The following is a 7,954-nucleotide window of genomic DNA, read 5'->3' on the forward strand; positions in this document are numbered from 1 at the left end:
TAGACTTAGCCTTCTGTGGTGGTGGAGTTCCGTGATGTGATTCTTACCTACCATAGTCTTCTCTTGCTCCGGAAACTAACCCACGCTTCGACCATTGTGATAATTCTTGTAAGGAACGATGGTTCCATCGTTGCTTTAAGGTAACAACAGACACTTTCCGTGGTACTCACATAAATGTCTTTTAAACCAACTTATTTTAGTAATAAATCTGTGTGCATTAAATGTCGTTGATCATCATAGTAAATAACATATTTAAAAAAAATGCCTTTGTAAATGATTGATTTTTAATAAAAATCCTAACATTTTAAATCGTCATATCAAAGTCAGTTTTTATTTTTTTGTCATCAAACTTTTGGAAAATAAACATACTTATAATATCTTGGGAACCGTGTCTCAAATCTTTTTTATCTTCTCTCAAAAAAATATTACGTAACGTCAAACATTTTATGCGACTTTTTCACCATACATATAACGTAATTAAAGATAATTAAGTCGCTGATTGAGCAAACAAAATCCCTGATACGGTTCCCTCCGTAAATGAATTCCCTATCATGTGCTTTAAACCACATGTTTATTGCTTGATTAATAAAAAAGTTATGCCGATTCAAAGTTAGTCATTTTAATTGTAGTTCATAAGGCTATAAATGATGATTGTTTTATTGCACTACTTTTTTACAAAAAATAATGGAGGCCATGTGCTTAGAAGGACATGAGATACTGATTTATTTGGAGTTAACTTTTGAAAGATTTTTGTATTTGCTGCAAAAAATAGCTTTTGTTGGCACTAAAACAGACTTTAAAAAGGATTTTGCCATTCATTTCATGAAATGTGCATAAAACTTTGCAACAAAATGTTTTTGGTCTCCAGAAATGTAGCACATTCAAGGTAAATATTCTTATTGATATCATTTTTATTTTTGTTTAAAATTGTCCTTAAAATGTAAACCTGGAAGTGTACTTATAAATGGTTCATCTTTTTTTCAATAAGAGCTTTGTTGTTATATAAATTTTGGCCTACTTTCACTTTGGACAGACTTTAGTAGAAACAAACATGGCTGACAAAGCGGAATCACCTTAAGCATAGGCTATAGATAGATATCATGACAACGACAGTAACTTTGATCTGCACATAAGTGTAATGTTTTTCTATGAATGGTTTTAAAGCAATTCATAGAAAAATATATATTGATCTCCCAATAAATTAGTAAATAATAGTTTTTTTATATATATTACCACTGTCAAATAACTTTTATATCTTTGTCTCGCACGAATATGATATTAGTGAATTTCCTCATACCTACCTAAAATTCAGGAAACAGTATTCTATTATATTGATAAATACTGTATCACCATGTAACGCGTGTATAACAAACAAAAAAATCCTGGATTTGGTCTTTTTGAAATTGATCCCATTTTTTCAATCCAGAGTGTGTTCTACTTTCAGTATTGAAAGAAACCATTTTTTTAATTTGACATGAAAAATATGCATGTAATATTACTATATTATAATATTAGTCCCTTTTGTTTCTATTTGTATATTTGTTACAATTATAACAGACTTTGATATTTCCATCATCTGTCTTCTGTTACTGACTACAGTAGTGACAGTACAGTCATGTCACATAACATTTACAAGTCTTGTAAGTCATGTTTGTATTCAATGGAATTACTTTCCTTACCAGGTAGGCATCAGTGAAAGCACTTTTTATATTAAATATTTTCCCCTCTTTTTAATTATGGACAGTGCATAAGATAAGTATAATTATGCAAAAAATGGTTTACAAAACATTAGGAAAAAATCTACAATAGTACTTAATCTGAATATGCGTAGGAATAATTTGGTAAGGTATCTGTAATGAGCACATTTTTTGCGCGGAGCTTCTCAATTGCTGCATTGCAGCAACATTTGTACTTGTTAGTACTGTGTTCTATTTACTGGCGAACAATTTATTCGAAGCATTCACTGATAATATATTAATCTCCTTTTTATTGATTTATAGGGATATAAACATCCTTAAACAATCTAAAATGGTTTAGAAATTTGTCAGGGACACCTTACCACAAGTCATATAGGCATTCACATAAAAAAATGTTGTCTGTTTTTGTTGTTGTTTTACTTGACATTGTTAGAAAACGAGGTTGAATGTAAAGCAAGCCCTTGAATCCGTACAAAAGTCCATAAACTCAATGTAATATCTATCAGATTAACGGGAGAAACAAATTATTTTCACACATTATGGATATTTTAGCAACTATATTTTTAATCAACCCCGTGGTCGTGCGATTTGCCGTTATGCTTAATACATTATGTTACGTACATTGGCCGACAAAAGGATAAATAGAAGGTAGACGATATTCATAAAAGATGTACGGTATTTGTACGATACATGAATTACGAGTAGTATGGACCGGTAATTCACCGATATATGGAACTACCGATTTTCCTCATTGATGCCTCAACAGGGGGCGGAGCGTTATCGATAATTGACAGGTTACGCGAATAGCAGATAAGAATGGTACAGGTACCGTTTTAAAACGTTTAAAAACACATTTTTTGGACTAACTGCTTCCAAAATTAAATCACGAATGTGTTCAGAAAAGGTTTATAAATCTACTAAGCAAAAAATCTCATTTTAGGTATTTTCAGTGATAATTTACTACGTTGTCACCTTAAGGAGCCGTCACACCTTGACGTTCTGGTCAGCGTTCTATGACATTTTTGGAAATATCGGTAGTCGCCTATGGTTGCTGGGATAGCGCCAGAAGAACAATGTGTGAACGCCAGTGAACGTAGGTAATCGCAGGGACACGGCAGAGAACGCTGGTCCGGAAAATAAGTTTTGAACATACAGTTTACAGTCACACCAGAGTTCTTCAACGTTTTTTTTTCAAACGCTGAAGAACGATTAAGAACTTTAATGAAACATTTCACTAACTTCCGCTAAGCAATGCACACGTTCGGTTTTAGTTAGTAAGCCGTTATTCAATCGCTACTTCATTGTTTGGCGACCTTGTCAACGACCGCTGAACGGTTCTGAAGCGCATAGAACGTGTGACTTAAGTGAAACAAACGCCATTTTAGAGTCCATTGCGCGTCATTCGACCGTTTCACGAACATTTATGCATATGTAAAAAGCAAGATTCATTTGATAACTTGATTTCGGGTAACCCGCAGAGAACACCTACTACGGAAGAATCTGAAAGCTCGTTCATAAAGTTCTATGGACGTTAGTTCATAAATCATCATACATGTACTACTTTTGCTATATTATCAGTGTTAATTTTAATTGTGCCTTGATTTTAAACTAAATGTGTCTGTATTTCTTACCATCCTTTACTGGTTTTAGATTATCATTATTGTTTAATAGGTTTACTTAATTAATGTTGTACATTATCTCTTATATATATATGATTATGTTTTATCGGATTTATGTAAAGCACTCTTGAACATTTATTATTTATAAAAAGAGTGCTATAGAAATGTGGTATATAATAATAATAAAAAGATTTAGTAGGCTATATATGTTTGCTATTGCCAAGCATCAAGAATAAAAATGTCAAGGGTTTGGCAGTAGCTAATAGGGGAAGCCCTCATCCCATCTTTTTTGTCTTGTCGTCATGGTTTTGTATATTCAACGCACAAGAACAGCTATATTTCACTATGTAATTTCCAGCGTTTTGTACCCATTCAGTAACACGCCAGCAAGACGTTAGGCCGGTATTCCATCTATACGGGAACGTGTTGCGTAAACGTGACACGCGAACGTGAAAAATAAAACAAACCATTTTCTATTGTATGTATTCCTTATCGGCGTGAGCGCGACGTGAGCGTGAAACGCAAATTTATGACATGTGACCATGTAATGCGGGCGTGAAACCGATCGCTACATGCAGTGATTTTTCACGTTCACGCATGGCATTCACGGACGAGAAGCCACCATGAAAGGTCTTCTGTCTATGCCAGATGCAATAGAAAAACTTATTGAAGCAAATAGGAAATTCCCTATTCTGTACAACCGGTGTCTAAATGCGTGCGGGAACAATAAAATAATTCTGGAAAATGTTTAAGTAAAAAATAATTGAATCTATTGACATAAATGATTTTTATAAACATTTTAAATTATTGACCTCAGAATCGATAATTTATGAGGATGTAGATTGTATAGATTTTTGAAATGATTTTGCTTCTCGTTTCTGCTGACTCATCGTTTGAAGAATTAAATGAAGCTTTTATATTGACATATTTTCTTTCCAGCAAAAATGGACAAAACAATTGTTTTCACGCTTACCGGATGAATGGAATAGTGTGAACGTGAAAACTCACGCTCACGCTAAACGTTCACGTCGCGCTCCCGTATGAATGGAATACCGGCCTTATTCTGTCGTTATTTACACGCTAGTCACACGCTAACAACGCTCATCTAGCGATGAAAAACAGCTCGTCCCGCGCCAGTGGTTATTAGATTCTAGCACACGCTTATGGAACATTGTTACACGCTCCTCCTCGTGCGTTAGACACACGCTTATTATGCGTTAGACACACGTTAATCACAAACCAGAAGTGCCAACCTCATTCTAGAATGCTCAAAAATTGAACGATTGAAACGTTCATTGAGCGTTGACTAGAACGTCATAGTGTAACTGGCTCATTAGGAATGAATTCCCCTTATTCCGGTCAATAAACGGACAGCTAACATTTAGTCTTAAAAATCACTGAACCTTAGTTTTATTTATTCTAGACAACCTGCCTACGGTCGCAGTCAATGTAATGTGCTAATTGCCGTAACTTTTCGGTCGTTCTTGACCGATTTTCTTACGTGTGGAATATTTCTGTTTCTTAAGCAACCTCTCTCATGCCACATAAACATTATTGATCAAAATACATTTGTGCCTTTGACTGTGTATTTGTCTGTGCTCTTCAGATTCTTAAATATAGCCCTCCGGGTCATTCCTGACTAAAAACAATTATGAAAGGTGTATACCATCATTATCAGTTGCGACACTTTTAATTTTAACTCAACACTTTGAATGCTGATAATATATGACGTATGAATGTTCGTACCACGAAAACTTTATCAATGAGCAGAGTGACATTTCACACGTATTACCGCCAATATCCATGGCATGAATTAGATAGATTTTAATGCAAAATAAACATTTTCTGTCTTGCGCCACTGAAGCATACTCGGTATGTTTATAACAAAAGAACAAAATAAGTCTACAAATACAAAATACAAAAAAACTAGATTATATTGAAGATTGATTAATTTCTTGAAGTTGTTGACAGTGACGACAAATGAAGAGTATAAATAAAACTCACGACGTTAAATAAAAATATAAATAAAGTCAATGTTTTCTGGAGTCAGCCTCGTATAATTATCTAATATTTTATGATACATGTGCAATTTCTATTATTTCTAAATGTTTTACTGAGAAATAAGTGATAAGTGATTTGGAAGAACACGATTGCTTTACATAAAAATGGGACACTTAATATCATAGCTATATTTAGAACTATAACACTTTGATGTGACGCAATTTACGTTATTTACAGACATAGCGGTAAAGCGCGTTTATGTTAGCGTTATACGATAGAAGTGTAAATGAAAAATGACATTTGTAACTGATGATCGTTCTTATTTTGACTATGTGATAAATAGAATATTATATTCATGTAGATTCAATACTGACACAAGTGTCATATACCGAGAAATAACGCAAAACAAATTCTGAAAAGGGAAGATCCTTCGACCGAAAGGAATCAAAGGAGTAACAATTGAAATGCAGAAACTTTTAAGAAATTTTCTCTACGTATTAACTTATTACGTATCCTGTTCATTAACTGATAAATCATCTATTAACTGAAAGTAGATCTACTTAAGAAAATGTTGATCATTTATGCGTGCGTTGTTATTCATTGAAATTCGTACTTATACTAAGGTTCCTTCCTGTGTGGTGTGTACAAAGAAACTTATAATTTATTTACAACATGAATTTCATCTATTTCTTAATTGTCAATTTGTTGTATAGTCACTTTAAATTTACAACACAAGATTAAAAAAGCTTTAAATGCAGATGCAGTACCTGGTATTTATTTTCAAGTCTGTCTGTTTTTTTTTAAATTTTTTAATGTTAAAGTCAAATATGGGTTATGCCTTGTTATCTCAAGAGTATTTGTCTTTACCTGCTATGATAAAGTACTGAATGGCATTTAAAAAAGTATATATAAGTGTTTAATATGAACAATGATCATTAAGTCTATAAACAGTAAAAGTACACATTTACATATTATAACAGTTATTATTATAACGAGATTAAATTTTTCGAATTCTGATAGGCCTAAAACATTTCGTATACTTACGAAATAATATCGGTCTCAGCAGTGTATATCGGCAATTCAACACAGGCTTTGAGTTTTGATTCGTAGGAATTGACCATGGAGGTTGTAGACCAGAGAAGAAAATGTTTTAGGAATAAAACGGCAAAGCGCTGATAAACAGCGTTCATGTTTGATATGGGAATAATGTGAAGCTAGTTAGAATGATTGATTCAACATAATGTTGTCGCCCTAAAACAGCATTTCCTTTTTAAATAACCTGTTCACATGAGTTTCGCAATGGTACAAAATTGTTTTTTCTTTGCATGGCACGTGTGGGTTTCATTTACAAATTATTCAAAAATTAATAATATCCTGAAGGGAACACAATCACAATTTTACCATTCACCCAGGTTGATGATGTTAAAGTCTTCACAACACTGAATCTGAACCGAAACTTAATTAACAGTTTAGGCTACAAAGTTATACATAGTGTATACGTCAAAATTCTGAGTTTAAAATCTTTTGAAAACCCACGTTAACAACATACTCATAGTCATGAATAGCAAGAGGCAGGATATGAAGTGACATGTCTTTGTGTATTAAAACTTTATTTGGGGTATGCAAAATAAAGTGACATAATGCTCGTTTTTTCATGGTCAAGTTCAGCTTGGTTGACTATATATTTCAAAAGCTTGACTGATAAAATGGTGATTGGCTAGTAGTTAAAATTAGAAAATGTTAAGGATAAGATTTGATTTACTTTAAAATCAGGCATTTGATGGCGTGGTATAATATGGACATTGACGCCAATTTATTTCGTACAGTATAGGTGATATCTTTAACAAATGATACCCGTTTGTTAACGAGAGTATAAACCAAATTTTCTCTATATACGTCTTTATGGTCACGCAAACAATACATATTGTAATAAAATATGTATTCAAATAATTATGTCTTATTGCATTGATTATACATTGTTGGCCTTATCCTGATTTCAATTTGCGTGTTATTATTATTGTAGTAATAAATTCATACATTATTTATAATACACATGTAGAATTCAATGTCATAATATTGATATGATCACGAAAGCCCCCATCTAAGAAATCCACATTCGGATGCCAATAAAAATAACTGCATGGAAGCGGCAAGAAGATATTACAGCCCATATTGAAAACATATCTTTAGGCATAGCTTAAAGTGTTGTCTATTTATAATACACGTCATCTAGTTATCATTGTGTAATTATGAATCTATTTTTGATATTTATGAGGACATTTAATCAACGTTTATTCAAGGCTAATACATAACACAGCCACAATTATAAAAGATTAAAAACAAGTGAATCATTGCAAATTATATCGCAGAGGTTTCTTAACTTACCAATGCTGATGAAACCTAAGAGTTTAAAGGTTGCTTGTCATGTTTACGGACATATGACTTTAAAATGAAGGAAAAAACTCAAGTTAAAAGTAATCAGTAAAGTCCTTGGTAAGAAATTCACATTCAGTTTACAATTATACTTAAATATTTTGATAGACCAATAACTGCTTGCTACAGTCCTGAAGTCCAGACTTGAATCTACAAGAAGGTATAAAGTAAATATCGCAAGCATATTGTATCAAGTTTTCGTTT

Source organism: Ruditapes philippinarum, unplaced genomic scaffold (assembly GCF_026571515.1).
Source record: "Ruditapes philippinarum isolate M1 unplaced genomic scaffold, ASM2657151v2 ctg6978_1_1_1_1, whole genome shotgun sequence".
NCBI lineage: Eukaryota > Metazoa > Mollusca > Bivalvia > Venerida > Veneridae > Ruditapes > Ruditapes philippinarum.